This window comes from Cuculus canorus, chromosome 2 (genome assembly GCF_017976375.1).
Source record: "Cuculus canorus isolate bCucCan1 chromosome 2, bCucCan1.pri, whole genome shotgun sequence".
NCBI classification, from domain to species: Eukaryota; Metazoa; Chordata; class Aves; order Cuculiformes; family Cuculidae; genus Cuculus; species Cuculus canorus.
This window is the reverse complement of record NC_071402.1, coordinates 82,494,578-82,520,873: the sequence shown is the minus strand read 5'-3', so window position 1 is coordinate 82,520,873 and position 26,296 is coordinate 82,494,578. Positions and strand designations below refer to the sequence as shown.

Here is a 26,296-nt window from a genome sequence, read left to right as displayed (position 1 = left end):
TTTGCCTGATATTTTCCTTCTCTCCTCTGTTAGTATACTACTATCCAAAACTAGTACTGTCTGTATTTATCAGGAAGAAACAGTATTTTTCCACTGTACTTCGATCTTTCCAACCCACAGCAGGGTTGGAATCTCATGCACATTTTCTAGGATGGCCCTGAGTTTCACAGGCCTATGTTACCTAAACACATAAGATTCTACTTAAGTACCCAAGACTAGGCAATGATTAGAATGGTTTATGTGTTTTTTTTACATCCAAACTGCAAGGTCACTTTAGCGTGTGTCACTCCTTGACAATCTTCCCCTATATTCCCACAATGAGTGATGGGAATACTGTTGGTAGGAATATTGATCCAAAAATAATGCTAAGATTATCCTTTTCACTGAGAGATCAATTTGAAAAGCAAGGGAGGTGAAGCTGATTGAAGGAGACACACTATTTTAATTTTTTTTAAGCATGCAGTAATTTAACTGTTGCATGCAATTAGTTAATAAATCAGATTATTTTTGTATGTGTGTCCAGAGATGAAAATTTCTTATTTTGTTTATATATGCATATTAATTTTAAGAACATCGGACTGATACTGAAACCTGTCTAGGTATGGAAGAATGGCTCTTATAGGCCACTGTAGCACAGGCATTTATTAATGCATGTTTGAAGAGGAAAGCTGCTAAAGCACATACTTAAGAAAGCAGAAAAAACATTTCACTTGCAACTGTTGCTGGATCTTAAAATGGCACACCTGCATGACAAGCACTTTATTCTGGTGATGCCTAAACAATGAAACAGTCTAGGCACCAGGTGACTGGTCATTTTGATTCTACACTTTGCCAACCATCAGGTTTACATTAGATCTATTAAGTAATTTTTTTTTTTAAAAAATAGGCTGGTTTTTCTAAAAATCTGTCAACTTGCTATGCTTCTTTTTGTGAGAACAATATGTAGAACAAAAAAAGAAGATTTCATCCTCTGACTGTTTAATTCAATTATATACTAAAACTCATTGTGTACTTCAAAAATAAATTAACTCAAGATGTTATTGTGCTCTCCATCTGCTGCATTTCTTTAAATGTATTCCTTCCACTCCCAAATCAGTTTAAGTGATTTTTTTTTCCATCAAAAGCCATAGGCATTTTTTCTTGTTTTCTTTTTTAATGTGTCTATGCCAGAAATTGCCTCATAAACCATGTGACTCTTGCTTTCTCTCTTTTCTTTTGCACAAAAAAGCAGCCAGTAAAATGCAGCTAATGGCTGTTTTGTATCTATGTTGCTGTAGCTTGTGTTTCAGCATGCTTTTCATTTTCTGTCTGTGGTCTGTGTCTCGCCTGCAGAAGATGATGTGTGATTGTAGAGCAAATGATCAAAGTACAGTTGCATCATTACCCCTTGTTACTGGGAAGCAGAGAATGGCAGAAGAGGGTACTTGAAATAACCAGATATTTGGACTGAATTCAACTGTTTTCCTCAGAGGTAGACATTCCCTTCCAAAGTATTTCTTTCCTCAGTTTGATCAGCTGCTACTTCTACTTAAGATGTCAACAGTAATATTAGCCATACTAAATAAAAGATTTAAAATGTCTTTATAGCACAGAATGCTTCCTGACTGCTCTTCCTGATACAAGTAGAGCTTTAAAGTCAGTGGAAGGAGTAGAATATGTTTGTGCAGATGTCTCTCAAATCTGAAATGAAACCTGAATTAGTAGCGTAGCTGGACATTTATAGTAAGCTAATAAGTCACAACTACACCTAGTTGATAGGAGTTGAAGAATAAATTTTAATGAATGTCACTAGGTACAAAATGCAGACTGGTCAGAAAAGCTGGAGCACTTTTGCTAGAGAATTTAAATGCTTTAAAACATAATAGCATTGTCCAACTTTGAAATATATAAATATACATTTATATTCAAAGTATAGCACACTGATGTCAAGCATATCTTTATTAGCTTAGGGATATCCCATCCAAGAGTTTAACCAGGAAGTCAAAGAAACTGTTACAATTTCCTTAAATATGGGAAACATAATGTTATTTTATCAGGCTTCGAAAATTCTTTTTAACCAAGTCTAAGTTGTGATTGGGAATATGAATCTTTGTCAAGAACAAAGTAATTCAACAGGAGTGACAAAAATATAACTGATGCAAATTCTAATTATTTTTGACAGTCATAAGCCTCTTATGTGACAGACTTAAACAGTTAAATTCCAAAAGGTCAGGAAGCCTCCTACTTCAGATCTAAAAGTGAATGAAAATATCTGGACTTTTAAAACTTCTGTTACAATTACTTTACTATTTAATATTAATTCAAATGTTTAAATGTACTATGTGATATCTTTCATTTTTGAAAAAAAATATCAAAAAATCTGTTTTAAAAGTCAGGAGGCCCTAATACTAGTATGTCTGTTTTGAATTACAGCCTTAAATATTAAGCTTATTTAGTCAGTTATTTTCTTTGACTTACTATGTGACTGACATTTGTCATTAATAAACTAACTCTTCAAATTCAGAGATATTTTGGAGTTTATTTTGCTATAAGTTTCATATTCAAATCTGTAATCTTCATTAAAAATTCATTTGCTGTAAAGGAAATTACACAATTCTATAGGTCATGTTAATGGAATTTCAATTTTGAACTGATATTGTCTTGTAATTTTACTGCCTGCCTACCCTAATTTATGACCTTTCTATTCAACAAGAGAAAAATAGAAATGTTTTTTTCTCAAAAGCCCTACTTTCACTTGACTATGTTGATATATATGTTGATATATATTTTGATATATACGTTGATTTTGTGTGTGAAGTTTCCCCCCTGGATCTGAAGTTAGAAAGCAGCCACAGACCTCCCTGGGGGTTGCAGCTTGGCTTGACCAGCTCGCCTGGGCTCTGCTTTTAGTATATTCTTGAACCTGAGCAAACCACTTACTCTTGTCTCAATTTTCCTCTAAGAAATACTTGTATTATTTGTATAACTTACAGGGGTTTTTTTGTGTTCAGTTTGCATTTTTTAAAGTATTTGGCATCTCTAGATAAAGATTTATCTCAAAACACAAAAATAAGAGTCTCTTTAAAACAGCTGCATGTGCAATTGAACAGATATCTGTCTTGATGCTTTTATGCTGCTCTAATATTACGTTTACAGAGACAAAAATTGAACAGCTGTTTGGTTTTCAGGTAAATATAGTGAAAATGATCCTTCATGTTGCTCTGATAGCCATTCCAACAATTAAAATTCCAGTTTCATGCTATTGCTCTGGTGTTTCATACACTCGGTTATAAGAAGTCATATGTAATCTGTTTGTCATACCTATGTCAGCCAAGGTTTTGAGCTTTGACTGTAGTGAGTAACTGAATAAAATCTTACTTCCTCCTCAGAGAAGACCATTGTTTTTATAAGTCTGGTTCACTCATTTAGTTGCTTATAAGTTTTTTATCACTCATAGCTTGTGAGTTTCAGAGTCTTGTAGCTGAGTTGCAGCTGATTAATTCTAATTTCAATAGTCAACAGAATTTACTGGTAACAATATGGAAGCTGTTTTGTGTCTCTTTGTTAGAAGCAACTGAGGTTAGAAAAAGAGGAAACTTAGTTATGCCTCGTTTTCCTCTTTGACATAAGAGAAAAAGTTTTATACTGATGAGAGAATTTAGAACTTCTAGTGTTTGTTATTGCTGCAGGCATCTTAACATCAGTTAAGGTAATAAAAATTAATATAATGAGATTTTTACCTATTGTAGTTTGATAGTAGGCTGATAAAAGTCCTACTAGCACAGGCTCCAAGCAAAATATTTCTGTTTCATAAAGTCACTAAGCAAGCTATCTTAGAAATTTAACTCTTAAGAGAAAAATTGCCCACCCAGAGGAGCAGGATACAAAGATTCTGTCTGGAGTACCCACATTATTTAACTTTTCTTGAGTTTGTGTCCATACTTTCCAAAGCAGATTGAACAGCAGTCAGTAACTTTCAGAAGTTATATCTAATCTGAATTTTTTGTATCCACCACACCAATTTTATGAGAATGCCTGTTGATAATATGAGCTCCTACTCTGTTCTTACTTTGACTGAGATAGTCTGTATCTCACTAGTGATTTAAGTGATTTAATGCATTCCAAAACATCTTCCCCAAACAAGGAAATATTGTAATTTTGGGTTTTTTTTTTTTCTTTTGTGTAAGAAGGCAACATGTTCAAACACTAAGTGAACTGAGAGGTGGCAGTGGAAGTTTTTAATTTACACTAACAAGATTTTCCTCAAAAGATATGATTTCCAGCCTAGAAGGGGAATACTGTAGGTAAGCCAAGGAGGTATTAAGAAATCATTTATTATTATCTTAGGTTTTTTTGTAACTAAACAGCTGTTTGTTTAGCTGTTAAACCTTTGTAAGGTACTGTGTACAAAGAAGGAAGAAAATTATAGGTGTTAACCATCGGTGCGATGTAAGAAAATATTAACATAGAAAAAAAAAACATTCCTCTTTAGTTACGTTTTTCAGTCCACTGATGTTTTTATTTAATAATCATGATGACCTTCCATTATAGAGTTTTAATTCATTCTAATCTGTTTTAGAGAACTATTTTAGGTTTCAGTGATAAATTAATTTGTACTTAATTTTCATAAAATGCAAAAAAGTACTTAGAAACCATTTATTTTTTGATTTACTATATGGGCCACTAACTTCAGTAATTAAGGTTATTGAGTTGAGGCATTTTTAAAGCCACTTCACTCCATTTAGATTAAAGCTTTTCTTCCTCAAAGACTCTATTTCAAACAAAATCTTCAGTATGTGACTTTTGTTGCACATAATAATAACAGGTATTTCCTCCTTCTTTATCTTTTGAGGAAGAACTCATCTCCTGCTTATCTCTACCTATTAATTGTTTCTACACAGTTCCCAAACATAATCGCTGAAAAGTAGAATGTTTCTTTACTAGAGCTTCATTACCAAGAACCTGGTAATTGCCAGCATGTATAAGAGTAGATCGCTATATTCTCAAATAGATGGATGTGAACAAACTTATTAGCTAAAAGTTCTATGACTAAGCCATCAATTACATGTTACTAAATGGTTGCATTTTGCTAGAAAAATGCATCAGCACTTCTAGATGTATTTTAGATACTCTAAAAAAACAAGAATAGTAGATTTAGTGCAAATAAAAACTTCCTGTTAACTAATACATATTCCATTCAAACACACTGGTTTGGTCTGAAGACACATGGAAAATACTAGTTCATGCGTTTGAACTAATTATAGCTTTTCATGAATTGTAACATTCACTAAAATAAATCAATAAATTAAGAGTAAATCTGTAAAAGTGCAAGTAATAAAATATTTTTGCATTGCCAGAAATACATGGAGGCTGAAATACAAAAAAAAGGGCATTTAACATTATTATTGAGAAAAATATGCAAGTCTTCAGGTGAATTAGCTGATGTCTTGTCAGCAATCTGAGAATTTTGAAACTTTGTTAATTTTACTCAACTTTGTTAGTTTTGTTTTCAGCCAGGAGACCTCAAGTGTTGTTCCAAGAAGTCAACAAAGGTTTTATTTTATTTATTAGAAAACCAAGGTACAGAGAATAATTGGATATTCTTGGTACATTGTCAAGCCCATAGTACAGTAGAAATAAAACCTACATCACCTGAGTTCTCTCTTGATGCAATGAAAAAAAATAGTCCTTATTCTACAATTAAAGAATTACATTCCTTCTGTTGAGTAAATTTACTGGTTCTACTAAAATTCACAAATACTTCAGATGAGTTGATGCTCTGTTTCACTCAGTAAACCCCATATCAGGTATTGTGTGACTTACATTGACTAATCGCCAATTATCCTTGATTTTCATTGATCTATATATATACATATAAAATCTACTATGAGAAGTTAATATTACATCATTAAGGCAAAATTTATCCTTCTCTAGCTTGACATTTGAAACAGAGATTTAGGAATATCTATGAAAATCTCTCGTATCTGTGATGAGAAATCATGCAGGACTTTATCCTGAACCTTGATTCTGGTATGAAAATAATTAGGTAGCAGATGGAAAACCAGTTTTCGTTGCATACGTCTTTGAAACAGGCAGAAAAACAATGACTCAGATCCTAACAGAATATGATAGGGAAAGTAAAATTCTGAATAATTGGGCTAATCCCGACTTTCTACAGTACTACAGAACCACTGAGAATGCCTTGCAATTTTCTAATATTTCTGTCCCTAGTTAAGCATAACAGCAAATAGTTCAGAAGCAAAGTAAGAATATTGGAGGACTTAATACTCATCCAAATACAAGTGTCCTGTCTTAGGTTACCCAAGAAGAATAATCTTTGAAGGAGAATTAAAAATGTACTGTGTCAAAATCATTGTCTCCATGAAGCTGTAGAATGAAATCCAGATGCAGGAATTGGGTAGCATCCTGCTGCAGTCAATAGACACGCACAGAAGAGAGCTGCAGAAATGACAAAGGAAGGAAAATGCAAATTCCTCCGATTTATTTAGCTGCCTCCCAGATGTCACCTCTCATAAGCATTTCCATTGGAGTATTGGAGGGAGGGGGAAGAATGCAGCAGCTGAGAAGCTGTGAAAACTTTAGCTTTTCCTAGTCCCTGTTTGGGTGACTTCAAAACATTTTCTTCTTTCTTTCTCAAGACTACTGTTAGTGTTGAAAAAGAACAGATGAACTAGAGGAAAAAGACAAAGTTAGCAACTTGTATAATAACAATAAGGAAAAGGAATATTTTTAATATTGTTATGGTTGTGGAAGAAAAATGAGGGATTGGCGAAAAAGAGGTAGAGAGATATTGGAGAATGTACTTCAGCTGCTTTAATGCTATTGTGGCAAACTTAAATAGCTGTGAATGCAGTTTAGCTCATAGCTCTAATCTATTCAACCTGCACTATTTGGTGTTGTAAAGCAGAACAAAGTTGATGCTATATCTGCCATAAAGTTGACACACAAATTAATCGTTTAGGATTAGTATTAAGTGGATCAGTTTTCCACTGCTTTCAAGTAAACGATTCTGTGGTTCAATAAGTCCTGTGGTTTGAAGAGGACAAAATGTTAAGAATTGCTGAACACTTGAACAAAAATTAAACTCATGTATTTCTAGTATGAAGTCTTGTCCATGATATCACTCACTTTTCTTTTACTGGTACTTTTCTAGGGAGAAACTTTTTCAAAATCTAAAATTACCACCACATAAATTTCTCAAGAATGGTGTAATACATTTTAGAAAAAAGCTTACTATTTTCTATATTCCAGTAGCAACTAAAAGCTCCCACCTAGATTAGAGTAACAATTTAAGCACCGCACAACCATTTGCAAACTGAAGAGTCACCACCAGGCTGTCTTACCTAGGTTACACAGTAGTATGTGACATTAGGGTACAAAGGAATGGAATACAAATCAAAACCTTCTGATTCCTGGCATACTGCCTTAATGAAAAAACAAGATTGCTCCCCTCAAAAACAGTTTATTGGTTTCTTTATGTAAAATAGGTTGGTAACTAAAGTTATATCTTTATTGAATAAATTATAAAAACATTAATCATAAATTATAAAAACATAAATCATAAATTATTTCATGTATTATAAATACTTTTTCACTGCCTGTGCTCTTTAACATTCTACTTCCATAATGATTAGTTTTCTTTAATTTTAAAACATGCATGTATAACCACATGAATCTCATAAAATTGGAAGAAAATATATAGAAAAAAATTTTATATTACCAATTATTATTCATAGATTCTCTTGGAATCAGAGCAGATATTTTAATTAAGAATATTAATTATGAAATTAATTAAAATATAATTTTAATACATTTTTCTAGTGATAGAAACTGAGCTATATTTATCCATCCAGCCTCACCATGTATTTCTCATATTCTTTGTATATAAATCTTTCTGCTATATGGTCACTCTCTTCCAGGAAAAGGTTTTAGAAAAAAAGAACAGTATTTTCTTTCAAGAAAAATTTTCTTTTGTTTAGTAATGCATTTCCTCCAGTCATTGCTCTTTCATTAACTCTGTGATATTATACTTTATCAAACATTCATCTCCACAACCAACAAATATTGTTATCCTTTTCTTAAGAAAATAAACACCGCTAATGGTGTCCATTAGTATTTACATATGTTAAGAGGAATATCTGTTTAATTCAATCATGGTTTTACTTTTATTAAGAAGAAACTCCATCAAATACTTTTACAGAGGAATCTAGAGTTTTCAGTGATTTGCTGTTTGATTTAGCTTGCAAGATTCATACAAGCAGTGGGCATGTCAGTCAACTTGGTCGCTCCTGTTGCGAAGAAGTTTTCCTTTAACATTAATATGTCTCACAGGTTTGTCTGCTCAAATTTATTTCTTTGTGGGATGGAGATTCCTGTCATATGTAATGATCCTTATGGTTGTTTGATACAGGGTTTCTATACAGAATTACCATTTGACCTTTATTTTTAATTTAAAGTGCTGCAATAAAATGCAAAATCACAAGAAATGCAACTAAAATTTTCCTCGCTGACACAAAGCCAACAAAATTTTTATTTATCAATGGAAGAAAACAGATCAATGGAAGATTAATACTTCAAATGGAAGTGTTGCAAACAAATGAAACCCAAAATGCTTCTTGATACGTAAATCTCACTTACTCTCTCTTCCTTTGGTTGGGAAAAAATCTATATCCTATGAGGAAAGCTGGGTCACAGAACTTTGCAGACAAGGTACTAAAACCATTCAACATCCATGCTGTGATTTATTAACTGCTACAGTACAGAAAGTGGTGTCATTGCTAAGACAAATGGTGCATTACTGGAAACTGCAGGGCTACACAAGAGATCTGAAATTCCTGCATCTGTCAACAACCGCTGTTTATCTTAGTATTATAACAACTGTAAGTCCTGTTCATGGAAAATAGTTCATTTAAACACATTTCAGACTGGCAGTGGAGAATGATGTTTTGTAAGACAAGTTGTCCATTTCAATAAATTCTAAATTAATTTCTTCATAGGTAAAATTCTTCAGCCTCTGTATTACTGTCTAGTTATTATTTTCTTTTCCGTGATTTCAAAAGTGTATTGCTTATGTTCTATCTTTTCATCCTTCTACTAAATCAGTGTGTTAAACCCATCAGCTTCAGCTGCCTAGTGTTTCTTAAACATGGGATTTAGCAGAACGCTTCTGCTAAGATTCTGATTCACTTGTTGACAAATTCTCCTTTGCATGATTATTACATATTTCTTTTCATTTTAGAGTAATATAACCCTGTTTTACAGTGCTGATGATGCCTGGCAGCCTGAGGGCCTGCAGTACTTAAAAGATGACACATTGTCCATGTCCCAGGGACTAAAAAAGGCTAAAGGTCTTTAATGGCTACAGATGTACACTGGTGTACACTGGTATGCAGACAAGGAGTTGATACTGCCCTGGACAGGTGAGGCAGATGGATCAAGGAAATAATTCTTCCGGAATTGAAGCTGCCAAACTACTACACGAACCAGATTACGAAACAATAGTCTCACAATATGTGAGACTGAAGTAGCCAAACCCTATTTCATTCTATATGCACACTGTCATATGCACAAGTTATAGGCTCGCATACTTGGCAGTATTTCTAGGATTTAGATTGTATGGGTGGGGGGAAAAAAGAAATATTTAGTTGGGCTGGGTGCAATGGAGAATTACTGAAAATAGATACTTTTACTTATATGATCAAATTGGTCTGCTAGACATTAGCAACTTAATTTATATACCTTTAGAGGAATTATCAGAAGTTTCTAGTTCACTCAGGCATCTTATGCTGCCAGGAGTCAGAGTCACACTCAGAAGAGTGTGATGCAGCAGTCATTTTGCAAATGGATGGGATTCATTGAGTTTCCTATTTGGAAAACTTAGTCTGTGAGCCTCTGATATTGATCCTTCAAAACACAGAGCGCACGACATTAATTAAAGAAGAATTAAGAAAAACTTAAATTAAAATTGCCAAAAATGATGGAAAAAAGCCTTGAAATATTCCAGAGCTTAAGTAGAGAGTTTTGAGAGTGCATGCAATACTTGTTTTTCATTTTGCTCATTAGGGGGAAAAGTTAAGGGAATAGCACATAACACTGTTTTTCCTATAGGCTCTGTGTCCTATTTAAAGGATTTATATGTTAATGTATACACCTTTCAGTCAACATAATTTCGACTGAAAATAAGTGTATGATGAAATCTCCCCACATCTCACAAAAGAGGGACAGAGAACTAGTAGTGCTTCATCTTATTACCTGATTAGAATATCTACATATTCATTATAAGGGATATATTCAGACTTCTCGCCAACTAGAAAAGTACACTTTGCAGCAACCTCTGCTGTTTTATTTGTGGTTTTCATTTACTTCAACTTTTACACTGGCAGGACACTGTGTTCACAGGCATTTTAATTTGGACAGAGGTGTATATGTGCATATGTCTGTTCAAGAGAGTCTTTGTGGCCAGGGTGAACGAGGCCTTTTGGGGTATTACACTCATGGATCTTCTCAAGATGCAACTTGCTGATTGTTTCGCGTGTTTCTTGGACTGCCTTAAGAGGTTTTTCTTCTTGCTGTTCTGTATTGGAAAATTATTAAGAACCTTCTTTTAAGACTGAACAGCTTTCCATTTTCAGAATGGGAAAATTATTTTTCAAATTCATCTGAATATTGTCATTTATTTGAAACAGCATTTTGACCTATGGAGTGACAAATGATTTGACATAACTCAGTAAACTGTAGTGTATTGACAGGTGACTGTGTGGATAAAAAAAGAATAAAATATTCTTTTGATAGATGATATTGAAAGCTAACATTAGAGATATAGCTAGGTACATTTGGTGATATACCTAGTGATGACATATTGTTTATGTAATTTTGGATTATATACTCACTTTTGCATACTTTTCTACTTATTTAAAGATCAAGATGGGATGATTCCTCTCCGAACACTTTTTATTACAGCTGAATATTTCATAACATTTTTTGTTACCTGAAACCCCTTACATTTCTTGCTTTTAATTAGAAAAAAATATTTCACATCTGCACACATAAGTGAAAATTTTCATGCATAAGTTCATTAGATGAGGTTAAAGCCTGATTGACTTGATACACTTTCAAGAATCAGTGTCTTGGACTGTTGCTTCTTGTGCCAGAATGTCTGTGTTGATTAGTCAGCACTAATGGTTCATATTGCTTGCAAATTTCTGCCCAGGATGAGAATGCTGTACGGAACAAAAAGAACTTCGTAAGCTAGAGGCAATCTTAAATGGCCGCTTTTTCAAAACGGCTTACATATGCATGGTATTTCCACTGTTTCACAAAGGGAACAATACAAAAGTCTTTTGCATTGCTGGTAAGGCAAAGAAGACCAGAGATAAATTTTCCATAGATAACCAAGAAAGTTAAAAGACTTTTCCATAATGGAATTAGAGGTAAGAACAGTCTTGAAGTGTAACTACTCTCTCATAAATGATCTTCATTTCCAATGTATGACCTAAGCTATTGAACTAACTCTATATACCAAAGGAAGGTGTTTCTAATTTACTGCTTGTATCAGTCAAATGATGCTTCATTCTTAAATTTCTCTTTGAAAGGACTTTGCCTTTTCTACATGTTATAAAAAGCCATTAGATTGTGCTGTGCTTCTGATGATCCTATTTAATGAGAGTTTTATGTCTCACTGGCCAGTTGGCCCTGTGCAGCTAACATCCAGAGCTGGCTGTTTCTAAAGCAGACTGGCCAAATCCATGTAGGATAACACTAGTGGGATACACCTAGAGAGGTGCACCTCAGATACCTTCGTACTTTCCCTTCCACAGACTTTTCTGGCATGTGTAACACATACAACATTTCTCTAGTTCATGCACACATAATGCTCTAAAATTCATCTGAGCCTTAGGTACCACCAATAATCTGTAACCACTTATGGTATTTGTGACAACACATAATTGTTTCCTCCTCCTTCTTCTGCCATGGCCTCTGCTCCAGCTGCCTTCATCATTCATGTTTCTCAGAGAAGAGACATTCCCACTGTTTCAAGTTGAGGCACCTAACTTTTCAGGATGGTGCTAGATAAGCTGCTGTAAGATGAGTATAACCTGTAGGAAGTGGTACCCACAGGCCTACCACATGTAAAGAAGACAGACAATATATATGTGATGAGCTATCACTCATTGTCTGTTAGTAGTGAAGCAGCCTGGGTCACCTTCAACAGACATCTCCTTTCTGTGGCTCGGAAGATGCTGGTCCGGGAGACAGTACCCACTGGTGGGACTAGGCAGTAGTCAGCACCTGAGACGACACATCACTTAGAAGACATAAAATTTAAAAATGTGCAGATCTCCCTAAAGGTGCCATGTTCTTCCTACAGAGCTTTCTTGGAGCTAGCGCATTAGTAAAGAGGTTGCCATCAGATGCCTTTCAATATTTGTGCTCTTGTTAAAAATAAAAAATCTAGAACTACTTTAATTCCTTCTTTCTTCTCACATATAGGATCTGTTTCCAGCTCCAACATGAGCTGTAGCACTAACTAGGAGACTAACAAAGCAACCTCTGTGCCTGGTAAGGTGTTCTAAACTGATAGAATATATTTAAAAATGTTAATTGAAAATATTAATAGTGTATGTTAAGTATCTTTTCTAACATTTCTCATCATTTTTCATGTGGAGTGATGAGTGTAGTGTCATGTATTCTGCTAAGGAGATGCACTGCTGCATCAGGATAGGCATTCATCTGTATGTATGTGATGCTGGTGTAATTGCTGCACGCCAGAGGAGCACAGCCTTGTAACCCTCAACCCTCAGCACCTAGTACAGCATGATCAAGCTCAAAAACTTGTGAGAAACTCATTGAGGCATACATCAACAAATAGGCTAAAGATATGTGAAATAAGAAATATTTGAAATAAATTAATAAAAGTAAGTCTGCATACTCACAGGACATCATTAGTGGGGGCCACCATACTAATGCTTAGTCTAACTCATTAATCCTAGCTCTTTATGTGAGTTAACCAACAAATATTTGCTTTCAATTCCTTGGAGGATGTTTACTGTTCTCTCAAGATCTCTTCACATATGACAAAGTTTGCTCAAGCAAAAGCAACAACCCTCACACCCACAAATGGGGATTACATTACTACACCCTATGGTCCTCTCTGGTCTGCTTGGCTTGTACCCGCAGGACACACCACACATTGTACATGCTTGTAAATTGTAGAGATAGATTAGTGATCTGGCTTTATATGTACACACACAAGCGTTTTCTTCACAAAACTTTTTCAGAAGATTTGTTAATAGATTTTTTATTTATTTCATATTTATTATATAATTTAGTTCTGTTTTTTTCATATGAGAAGAAATATGACTGTTACAGTGATCTAAACATCTGATCCAAAAATCTGGACCACCTATTCCTTCTGTGTAGACCAGAAACCGGCCACCTCTGGCAGTCACATCCTATTAAAACTGATTTATGTTCCAACCGATTTAGAAGCTTTGAAATAAATAAAAAAAAATTGCTTTAGATACTGTATCTTTCTCTACCTTTTCTGTTTTCCAGTTGAAAATTCTAAAACATTTCAGTAGGATTCTCCCTAGTTATAAAATATCCTCTCTTTTAAGGTATTTGGAAATTCATAAAAAAAATGCATTTATTAAGATAGCTGAATTGTAAAGAAAACCTGCTTTGAACAGACTATAGCCATCAAAAAAAAAAAACCCTGAATTTCTAAAGCTGTCAGTAGGTTATTCTGTGTAAACACCGTTTGCAAATAAGCCAATTTGATGTGTGGAAAGAAGCAAGTTTCTGTTCAGTTTCTGAGTTCTTACTGTCAAACTAAGCAAGACCAGCTATTCAGTCCATCCTCCAGATATACCAACAAACTACAATCATCTTTTAAAGGTAATTTTCTGAAAACTAATTGTTTCCTGTTTTATAAGGGAAAGAGCATTGCTTGGAGGGTAATGGAAGGTACAGGGCAACAAGAGAAGACCATATTTCACATTCAGTTGACTGTTTTCTGAGGTAAATAAACTATTACCTATATGTTTAAGGAGGCTGCTAGACTTACACGTTTATTTTTGATAACTCATGTGAGAAGACATGGAAGACAGGTCATTTCTTTATACATGAGCAAAATAACTAAAGCTTTTTTTTTTTTAATTTGTTAATAACGAAAGCACACAACCTCCAAACTTCTCTCTCTGCAGCATAGGAATAGGTAATTCATTCATCAATAACTCCATAGCAGTTACTCTAACCACAAAATATGTGTGAAAATGTGTAAAACCTCTAAATTATTTCTATCAGAGATTAATTGGTGATGTGCAAATGTATGTTACTACACAAGAGCTGAGTGGAGAAGTTCAAGCATATAAATGGCTGATTTAATAATAAAAATAATGCATTTCAGGTTTGTTCATTGCATTTGACTTAAAATCAAACTTGAAGATTTCTGAGAACAGAACATGGAAACCTGAGCTATGCACACAGCCACCAATATAATATAATATAATATAATATAATATAATATAATATAATATAATAATTGAATGAATGCAGCTCTACTGGTGGGAAAAATCCATCCTGGAAAGAATACAAGTGACCTTATCATAAACTCTGCATCCAAACTTAGCTTCTTTACAGCTACACCATCAACAGTTTAGCATCTAGTAGGAATTACAGAACATTACTTAGAAGCTTTGTCTTCCTCAGAAGAGATAGTTGGCATCTCCAGAAACGGGAGACTAATACAATAGACTAAGACAGACTCTGTATGGTCAGTTAAATGCAGTTAAATAATGGGAAAATAATTTTAGGGTCAAATCAAATTTTAGTGATAATTCTGGTATTATTTAATGTTTCAGACAAGCATATGCTTTCATCTTCCTATACGCTTTGGATTTTATGTCCAGATCTTTAGTAAACTTGACTGACCTCTTAACCCTCCAATTTACTTTTTTTCTGCTTTGTACTTTAAATACGCTTTCTCCTTTCATAATCCTCACTCCATTTTTATTGTTAAAGTTCTTATTGTTGATTTGAAGCAGACAGGTGCATTTTATTTAAAAATTAAATCAAATCATAGTCAGAAAGGAATGAGTTTTTAAGCACTTATATTCACAAAGCTGGCAGCCAACCAGCCAGTCAGTCCAGACATTGTTCCCTCGAAATCCTTGGTCTGCCTTTATTTAAACTTTGTAAAAATCAAAATAAATTCTTTCAATAGGAGAAAACTTTTTTTTCCACAGGCTTTTTTTTGGTTTTGTGGGGGAAGTTTTTTGTTTTCTCCCTTGTTTGGACCCAAAGAAAGTGTACTGGGTAGGATTGTTGCCAGACTTATACTCTGCTGTGAGCGACTCTGCAACCTTGTGCGTGGGGCCAAGTGAAGAAGCACCACAGTGTGTGGCAGTAGCTTCAAACTGGCTTCCCCAAACCTTGAGCCACCATGCCTGAAGGATAACTCTTCAGAAAACTCTCGTCCAGGCTTATGCAGGGTAGTGGAAGATACACTGCAGTTGGAAATGGCTCATAGAAATTAATCATTTCCTATTATCCTCTAGATTAGAACGGACTTATTGCCTTCTTGTGTCTTTAAATATTATTTACACCTGAATAAGTATTACGTGTCTCTGCTGCGATACGGTGTCATTTTAAGCTCTTTCTGGGCAGCCACACATGATTCCACAAAAGAAGGGGTAAAGAAACCTCTAATTCTGCCAGCTTGACATTGTTCTTTCAGGATAATTTTCTTCTAATCCTGTTGCAGTGGAACTGAGAGAATAAAAAATTAGAATTTGTTACCTTCTGCATTTAGAGGTTCTCCCATTTTCGCTGGATTAGCAGTTCAAGCACTGTATTTTGCTTGCTTATTGTGCCACTAATAACATTTTTATTAGACAATTCATGCTGCAGCCTAATAGTAAGAGCCATGCGTGCACTACATTTGAAGATTAAAATTAATTTTTTTGAATATATTACGTAGTGCAGGGAGGAGGATGGTTAGAACTGTTCCATAGAAAAGAGAAAGGGACAACAGTATTAAAATATTTGACTTTAAAGTTTAAAATGTTGTTTCAGGAACAACCTACACTGTTTTTTACTACAAAAGTTATTATTGGGGAAAATAAAAGTAGATCAAAACAAGGAACTTAAAAATGAAACACTTTTGAAGGTATACTGCAGTTGCTGGCAGCATAAAGAGTTTTGCTTACACATGCATATTTATTAGTTTCTTCTCCTGAAACTCAGCACCAAACAGACAATTTATTTTTATCTCAAAACAGTGAAAATGATAACACATACTGGTTTCGTTGTATTTTCTAAACATCGTATTTCCCCCCCATCCTTCTCTGAGAAAATTGTAACTAATATATTGATATAAAAATAATTCTGAATTTTTCATTTATTTGTGATTCTATCATTGTGTACACAGAACACATAACCACTATATATATATACAAATATATATATATACATGGTCTATACAAATATAGAAAATGCAAAGGGAAGTTAACTTTCAAAGCTTTTCTGACATTTGCAAATGAATATAGCTGTGTTAATTTGGCTAATGTTTCTAGCAGATTCCCTGAAGAATTCACAAAATTTATATAGTGTTTTGCATGCAAGAAATCTGTAAAATTATGTAAGCTTCTGTTCCTGCAGATGCTTTTGGAGGCATGTGTTGAGAACTCAGACTGACAGCAGTTACAGTATGCACACACTAAAAATTATGGACATGTTAGCTGAAGATTGATGTTTTATTTGTTTTCTAAGACCGATATATGCATAGAGAACATAGAATTAGTGACTGTTTCATGCCTGCTGGTTTTGAAAGCATAAATTAATATACTATTCATTGCTTTTTTACTGAACGTTGGATTGCTGACTTTTCTGAACTGCTGACATTTCCTCCTTGAAATAACCAATATAGAATACAGAAGGAAATGTTCCAGAATTAAAAAGTCTGCCCCTTTTTCCAGTTGCAGGTAGCTTGGACTCTATCGAATACCAGGCATTTGTAAAGCAGCAAAGAACCTACCTTTCTCCTTCTTTTTTCTATTCTCACAATGTTTATTTTCAGGCAGGTGGGACAGACAAAATCAAATTCTTCTTTTTTTTCAAGCTCATGAATCCTGTTGGAAATGCAAGCAAAATTTTAAATTACTGATTAAATGCTTTGAGGCATTTTAAAATGTATAGTTGATAATATATCTCACCTGTAAAATCATAAGCCAGTTTTGTATCAGGAAACCTATAAGTTAGAAGTATAGGTACTGATTCAACATGTGGAAATATTATACAGCTGGCTAAAAGAAAAAATAAATCCTAGAATCACTAGGTTGGAAAAGACATCCAGGATCATCAAGTCCAACTCTTCCTATCAAACACTAAACCATGCCCCTGAGCATCTCATCCAACCGTCTTTTAAATACCTGCAGGGATGGTGACTCAACCAACTCCCTGGGCAGCCTATTCCAGCGCCCAATGACCCTTTCCATGAAAAATATTTTCTGACATCCAACCTGAGCCTCCCCTGGTGGAGCTTGAGGCCATTCCCTCTTGTTCTGTCCCCTGTCACATGGGAGGCCAGCTCCCTCCTCTCCACAACCTCCTTTCAGGTAGTTGTAGAGAGCAATAAGGTCTCCCCTCAGCCTCCTCTTCTCCAGGCTAAACAACCACAGCTCTCTCAGCTGCTTCTCGTAAGACTTGTTCTCCAGCCCCCTCACCAGATTTGTTGCTCTTCTCTGGACACGCTCCAGAGCCTCAACATCCTTCTTGTGGCGAGGGGCCCAGAACTGAACGCAGTGTGCAAGATGTGGTCTCATGGGTGCCAAGTACAGAGGGAGAATCACCTCCCTGGACCTGCTGGTCACGCCGTTTCTGATACAAGCCAAGATGCCGTTGGCCTTCTTGGCCACCTGGGCACACTGCTGGCCCATGTTCAGACAACTGTCAATCAAGACCCCCAGGTCCTTCTCCTCCATGCAGCTTTCTAGCCACTCTTCCCAAACAGTAGGAAGAAATCTAGAAAGAAATAATAAAGTTGAAATCAGATAGCAAGTTGCAAAGATATTTTAATATGACATCTACCTAAAAAGGCAATTGTGATTTTCAGCCGCTTTCACCAATGCTATGAATTAGAGAAGTAATAAAACATTTTTAACCTTAACACTTCTACTGTAGCTGGGTTGTTGCCTTAGTTCTTCTACAGTATCTTACCAGAATGCTATTCATAAAACTGATTTAGGTTCAGAAAAGAGCTATGACAGTTGTTGGGAAGAGGAATGAACAATACCTGGGAAAAAATCCAAACCAAAACATCCCCACCACAGAAGTATATGTTTAATTTAATTCTAACACACTCATACAAGCATAAATTATCAAGTATTAGCATACATAATTTGAATATTCAGATGCTTTATTAGATCAGATCTTGTTTGCGGCATTTATCATAAGAATGCATGTGCAGGGGGATCTACAATACATTTTTTTCTACAGGAGTCATGATTCAGTAGAAAGAATAATGTTCTAAGAGGTATTTGGAAGTCAATTTAATTTTATCTCATCATTAATTCCTTATTGCCATGTTGTATTTCACTTTCTACTATCTCTATATTGAACTGCCTATGGAATAACAGATGGGCTTTTCTTCACAAACTTTTATTCATCTTGAAAATTCCTCTCCAGGAATATTATCTCCATTCTACAAATGGAGAAATGGTATAAGGCAAGGTAAAAATCATTCAAAACATCAACTAATAATTTTGAATCTGAAATTACAAAATCTTATTTTTTTCAAGTAACTCTCCATTTTGAATAACATTTAATAATTGCAAGCTATATTAGTGGTAGTAATTCATCCTACTCTAGTTGATTTTCAGGAGGAGGAAGCATAAGAAACATAGGAAGAGAAAGTGCAGTCCTACAACAGCTCTAAGCCAGCACCCTCCTTGCTTTCCCGCTGTGTCTGAATGTGTTTTCATACAGTGCTGCTGCTGGCACAGACATTCACGGGTTTGCTGAAAAAAAATACTGCTGAAAAGATTTTGACTGGCTGAACTGCACCTGCGATAACATGAGAAGGGGGGCAAGAGTGCATGGCAGAGCCTGGGAGAGAGAGAGAGAGAGAGGGACTGCGAGAGCTTCAGCTTCGGTTTATGCTGCCATGTGATAACAACATGGACCTTCCCAGTACCTGTCTGCTAGCTGGCACAATTGAGGCTGTCAGCTGCCAGGGCAGCAGTTTCTGAAAAGTCTCTCATTTTTTGGTATATACAGAGAAGCAAGCTGAAGTGAAACACGCTAAGGCCAGGCAGGGTGCACAGGCAAAGCCTTAGCAAGGATCTACTGCAGAAATTCTCTGCCTGAGTACCGTTTTCCATGAGGAATGTCAGAGTGTAAATCCTTGAATATCTGTCAACCATGTACTGAATGTCAAGCTACTAGAGTTTCAATGAAGCAATTGTAAAAAAAGCAAAACAAAACCAAAGAGAAGTGTAAGTAGCATTTTATTGTAATTTATTAGCTTTATGGCAGTAGATTCTGTTTGCTACTCCTTTTTTTTTTAAAAAAAAAAGAAGTATTAATACAGTGAGGTAAATATCTACCATGGAAAGTTTCAGCCTGCATGTATGAAATATAAAAAAATTATAATAATCTGAAAATTGTTACAAGTAACTGAAAATAGCAGACAGGAATAAGTATAGGTGAGCTAATACTTACATTGTAAGTTGAACAATCATCCAGCGAAAAAATATACGTTCTGCAGATTAAGGTGAACATTAAATATTAGAGAAGGTAATGTATCCACATTTCTTCAAGAAAGGAAAGAATTTTAGGGTATTCTACTAAATATTTTGACCTTACTAGTGAGTCTATGATACAGTTCTTGTCATTTTATTTTAAAATAAATCTACTGCATAAAGCCTGACAAAGAATATATTGAGAAATTAAGCACTACTCAGTTTCACCTTTCATACAAGTCTAATGCTGCGAGGTATACTGTTACTCTAAGTGACATCATGGTGTGAGTCAGTTGCTCTTCCAGAGTATAGTACAATATATGCACTACCTCTCCATCACTGTATATGCCTAGAACTGCTTTGGAAACTGATGTTATAATTATATTCGTGGTGCATCAGAAAAGGTATTTAATAGATGAATCTTGCTATTAGTCAGCATTCCTTCCTGGGCTATCTCATATGATTAAATTAGCAGTTATCTGAAACATTCACAGTTGTCCTGGCTTCTGATTTCTAATACAAAAACTTGTTTGTTATGGACAAAGTGCTCTATTGATAACCTTCATCCATGGACATACAGAAGGAATAGAAGACACTAAGGAAATAATAGGCAGAATACTTTTCTGAGTTGCATCATATGAACATGAGTTTCAGAAGTGCTAGGCTAGTTTAAGAGTTGTTCAATTTTATTTTGTTTTTAACACTGTCAAATCATGTGTGACAGAAGCCTTTAATTTTGTAAGTTCAATGCCCACATCTGAAATTTTTTCAGTTCACTAGGATGAAATCTTGTTAACGTGCAGTATCTCATGCTATCATGTTCTGAACATCACCCAGTGAGGTGGATGAAACTTTGGAGGGAGAGTTCCTAAAGAGGAACCTGAAGCCTGGTTGATTGGTTGGTTCATCAGTGGAAATTTGGTAATTCGTCACCTGAAAGTTTAGTTCGGTTTGCAGTGTGAGGACATAACTGTCAAGAGGATTTCCATAAAATGAAACTTTGACTTCTTCCAGATGTCTGTTGAGTTAAAGAAAGACCAACCTTAACAAACTTATAGCTCTACATAAGAACATCTTTGGCCATTGCTGTCAATATATGTAAAACCTGCCTGGAATAGTAGGAAAAGGCCATTAAAAAAAAAAAAAAAAAAAAGAAGAAATGGGTCTACTGTAGACACAGCACTGGATTCCATATGTTACTAACAAGACCTCACCTCTTAATACACAGAGCTACTAGATGGTCTTCATTATGTCTCTTTCAAATTTCTGAGGTTATGCATAACTGTGATGGCTGTCATATTTAGGTACCAGTGTTCAGTGCGTGGCTAATTTGAGGTTTTTTTGGCAAATAACAGAAGAAAACTGTTGACATTTTTTTACCCATCAATGCTCAGAGATGATTATTATTTTACAAGGTTTGCTCTTTGAATTGGTAGGAATTTCAGAGGATTGATAAAAATGCATGATCTTTGCTCCGCAGACCACATAAGATACTGCTTATCCTCGTCTGCCAGCGGTAATCTCATGCATTTTGCATGAAATGGTCAGTGATCACAAATTCTAAAACATTCTCCAGTACTCCAGCAGCATACAGAATTATTTGTCTGATAGTACAATGTCCACTGATTTCTCTGTTCTCACACACTGAGTAGTGTCAATCCTCCTAAAACAGAGCTGTGTCTTATTTTATGTGCTAATCATAGCATTTATCTTCTGAAATTTGCTATGATTAGACAACAGCTGAAATCACTATGTGACATTTTCTTTCCCAAAATTAGGTTAATAAGCTAAATAGACTGATTGCAATGTATTTTCTCAGGAAAATCATCAGGGTGGAGTGAGAAACGTAATTCTTGATTACGTGACTACAAGAGATTTCCTTGGCTTTCAGCTGTTGATTTTCCATGCAATTGAATTAAGACATTTCCAACAACTAGTAAAATTGCATATACATACTAGATGGACTTTGTATTGCCTAGAAGCAATTCAATAGATCATTATCAGATTAAGTAACAGTTTACTTATTGATCCCATCAATATCCTTTTGTGAAAGTTGCATAAAAAATTATCAACTCAGAGGGGTAATCTATTTACTATGGAAGTTATTAGTATGCTGGCCACTGATTGCCAGAATGACACTGTGCCCAAGATAGGAAGATTTTATTTTATTCAGGTTTGTTCTCCTTTGTACTGTCATAAAGTTCAAGCAAGATACAGTTTCTGAAGAATCTGGTGAAAAATTTCTTCCATAAATTTGAATTGCCCTCTTCATCAACGTTGAAGAGCATTTAACAGGTATGATAGAGATGCAACTTGTGGTGTCACTTGCAATTGTTTAAAATTTAATCAGGCTAGTTGAAATATACTGTGAATGGTTGTGGATACCTAGTAGAAATTTCCATAATCATTTTGGAAGTTTCAATTTAACATATTCTTCTTTAATATATTTTCTAATTTAAACTTCATATTACTCTAAAAACTTTTTCTCAACATAGAATTTCTAAATAGTCATGCAGATGTATATAGAAAATCATTCGTAACTACTGTTACTTTCATAATCCCGACTGTCAGGTGTCTTGCATGAATACTGCAGAAACATAGAATAAGATTTTGGGAGGAGTCCATGGAGGAATACTTAAATAGGTGTTCTGTAATCTTTGGAGATAATCAGCTTGTCACCTTAGAGTAGAAACCATATTTCACAGCAAGGGTGCATGGGTGAGAGGATGCTGAGCTGTCACTTAGGAGCATAAATATTCACAAAAATAGTATTTTATTTTCAAAGCTAAAAGGATAATGACAGATTTGTCCTTTCTGCTTATGTAGAAATGCACACCTTAGAACTTTCAGAATCATTGGAAAAAACTACTAGTGAAAATAGAACTTATTTTTTCATGCTTGAAGTAAAAACTACATAAACTATCATAAGCAAATTTATTCTACAATTCCCACATCACATAGCCTATGTTGCAATGAAAATATGTAACTTCTGACCAATACACTAAAAATACATAATATTTACATATGGTTTTCCCCTTCCCAAAATAAATCAAACTAGAAATTTTAAAACCATTTAACAGAAGGTAATTATTCTTTTGCCAGATGAGGTTGTGTCCTTACAAAACACCCCCAAAAGCCAGAAAATAACAAAACAATCAAACAAAAAAAAAAACCCAAGAACCAACTTAAAAAACAATAACAACAAAAGCCCCTAAAGAACAACAACAACAAAAAAAATAAGGAAAAAAAACCCAAACCTTACACCGTAAGTAGGCAAGGCAGATGCAAAGTGAGATGGCAGAGTCATAGCAGATCCTGCAATTATTCTATAACCACAGTTTTTATTTAACATAGTGAGGCAGGGAACTTGACAGAAGAGTAAGAGGGTGAAGTAGCACTACTGAAAGTGTGAGAGAGGAGAGTTTGTAAGAAAATAACCACAGAATTGTGGTTTTATAGATCCGTCTCTTTTAAAAAGTCCTTCCTGCATCTTATTAAATCAATATTCCCTTCTTTGACAGAGCTTTCATTTTAGAATATGCATTTAGATCTTGCCTTCTGGTTTCGCTAAATGACACTTGGTGAAACAGGGATATACAATAGCTAGGTCATTCCCTAGCAACTTGCAATGTAGCAATAACTTTTTATAAATATGTAAGTATATAAATATATATATAAATTTGTTAGACTATTTTCTGCTTTTTCAATGCAATAAGGTTTTATTTACCTTATCTTTACCTGTAGACTGCTCTGTGAAACCCCGAGGGAGACTCATAGATCATACTTTCTCAGTCCTGTGTTTGTCAATATTCATCATCATATGATCAATAATTTACCAGCTGTTTTCCTATTGCAACATAAACTAGTGACACAAAAACAGTCTGTCTATGTTCCTCATGGCTGCCACAGTCTCCCATTGCGACTGTGACATCTCAGCAGTGGCTTTATCTATGCAGTGATCATACTGCCATCATGGAGCTTTGACCTAAAGCTACGCTTTCATTTGGATAAGTCACCAATGCCCACTTTGCCCAATTCATTTTACTAAGTGGCTACACTATGTGCTGGGAAAAGTGTATTACAGTGGTGAGTATCTGGGCAGAATCTTAAAACGAACAATATTCTTTTGCTATTTTGTTGTAAATACTTCGTGATTTAGAGATGAGGCACCTCTGTGGTTGTGCTTTCTCTAACATAAGTACACAACGATGTAGTTTACATGTTAAGAAAATAAGTCAACAGCATAACATTGCAGTGAAGAAATGCAACTGCATCCTGGCTGCATTAACAAGTATTCAGGAATTCAGGGGAAGAAATTCTTCCCCTCTAACATTTATGAGGCCATTTCTGGAGTACCATGTCCACTTTTTGGCTCCACAGTACATGGCAGTCAGTGATACTCTCAGAGAGCCACTATAATAAGAAGGCTGAAGCACAACAGGAGAGGCAGAAAGAGGAGGGTTTGTTCAGTCTGAAGAAGGGAAGACTAAGGGGAAATATTAATACTGCACAGAATTACAGAGAAAACAGAGCCAGACTCCTCTAGAAGGTACACCATGGTAGGACAAGAGATGAGAAAACCAAGCTGAAGGTTAGTAAAGTTTGGTTAAACATTAAGGAAGAAAGACGCATCCACTGCCAGCGTAGTCTCACACTGACACATTTTGCCCGTAGAGGTTGTTTGATCTCTGTCATGGAAATATTTGAAAGCAGAGAAGAACAAGACTCTAAGCAACCTGGACTAACTGTATCTGCTTAGAGCAGGAGGATATTCTAGATGACCTTCACAAGTAATTTTCAACATATAAGTCTTATTCATCAAAGATTCAATGAAAAAAAAAAAGTCAAACCTCAGCTGAAATAAAATACTCCAGTGTATAAAAAGAAGGTGAGAAAGAGAACACTACAGAATTTTGCATCAAAGTTGTCTAATCTGTGTAGCAGATACCAGTATTTCCATCATAAAGGGAAATGTAAAACCATTAAAATATGTAAAAATATTTTTTATAGTAATAAATATTTTTTATTAGTAGATATAGAATAGTAGATATGTTTACCAAATTTCTTGATTATTGTCAAACTAGCCAAGGAAATAATCTCATCACTTATTTGGTGCATACTAGAGGTTTTCTTTGTAATTGTGCTTGTCATAGCAGTACATTATGTTGTAATTGATGCTTTCAGATTAAAGTGCTCTATGGCTGTTGCACTGGCATAGTATTTTAGGTTATTTGTCAGCCACAGCATGTGATATGTTACGATATGACATAGAGTTGCCACATCAAAAAAGAAAAAAAAAAAGAATAAAAGCAAGTCATCCACTCTGACATAATTTTTGTAGTGCAGAACATTTTTTTGCATCTAGTTGAAAACTCAAACCTAAGGCAACATGACAGCTGTAAATTGTGACTCACATTAATGCAAATATTTTACTTACTAGAAGAAACATAAGGCTCCAGAAGTACTAGTTTTAATTTATTATAACCAGTGGTTTCCTTGTTTGTTTCCTGATATAAGGCTATCAGACTTCCTACATAATGCATTATAGAAGTGCACTTCCAAAATTGTCTTTGCTTGAACAGCAAACTTTTCAAATATTGGGTAAGTTTCTTTTCTGTCATGATGGCTGCTGTGGTGGTAGAAGATAATCCTGTGCATTAAAACCTAAAACTAGAAGATCAAGTCAGGCTAATGTGAATCAAAACAGAGCCTGAAGAAATAATATAATTTGAAACAGCTCAAATGAAAAGACAAATAGCCTTTGAAGAAACAATTTCTATATTTTTCTCTTACATAATGCTTATGATCACAGTATCCAAGCATCTCGTATATGTCCATACAGAATAGAATCATAGAATCATTAGGGTTGGAAAAGATCAAGAAAAAACATCAACTCAATGTCTACTAAACTATGTCCCAAAGTGCCACATATACATGCTTTTTGAACACCTCCAGCAACAGAGACTCCACCATTTTCCTGGGCAGACTTTTCAGTGCTTGACAACCAATGCCTGACAACTTTTTCAGTGAAGAATATTGTCCTAATATCCTATCTAAACATCCCCTGGCACAACTTGAGGCAATTTCCACTTGTCCTTGCTTGGAGAAGAGACTAGCACCCACCTTGCTACCACCTCCTTTCAAGTAGTTGTAGTCATAGAATCATAGAATCATAGAATCATAGAATAGTTTGGGTTGGAAGAAACCTTACAGATCATCTAGTTCTAACCCCCCGCCATGGACAGGGACATCCCACTAAATCAGGCTGTCCAAGGCCCCACCCAGCCCGGCCTTGAAAGTGATAAGTCAGTGATAAGATCCCCCCTCAGCCTCCAGGTTAAACAACTCCAGTTCCCTCAGCCAATCCTCATAAAATTTGTGCTCCAGACCCTTCACCAGCTTCATTGCTCTTCTTTGGACACGCTTCATCAACTCAGTGTCCTTCTTGTACTGAGGGGCCCAAAACTGAACACAGTATTCAAGGTATGGTATCACCAGTGCTATGTATAGGGGCTTAATCACTTTCCTAGTCCTACTGGCCACACCACTGTTACAAG

The 26,296-nt window shown here is 35.1% G+C and overlaps 1 long non-coding RNA gene across 1 annotated transcript; it reads right to left on the bottom strand.

Moving 5' to 3' along the window:
- Positions 1–17,728: 17,728 nt before the first annotated feature.
- On the bottom strand, positions 17,729–23,530 carry LOC128851097 (uncharacterized). Its single transcript, XR_008448354.1, has 3 exons — positions 23,467–23,530; positions 19,720–19,759; positions 17,729–18,021 (listed from the first exon to the last, which is right to left on the bottom strand). It is a non-coding gene; the product is annotated as an uncharacterized LOC128851097 (long non-coding RNA).
- Between the last annotated feature and the right edge of the window lie 2,766 nt (positions 23,531–26,296).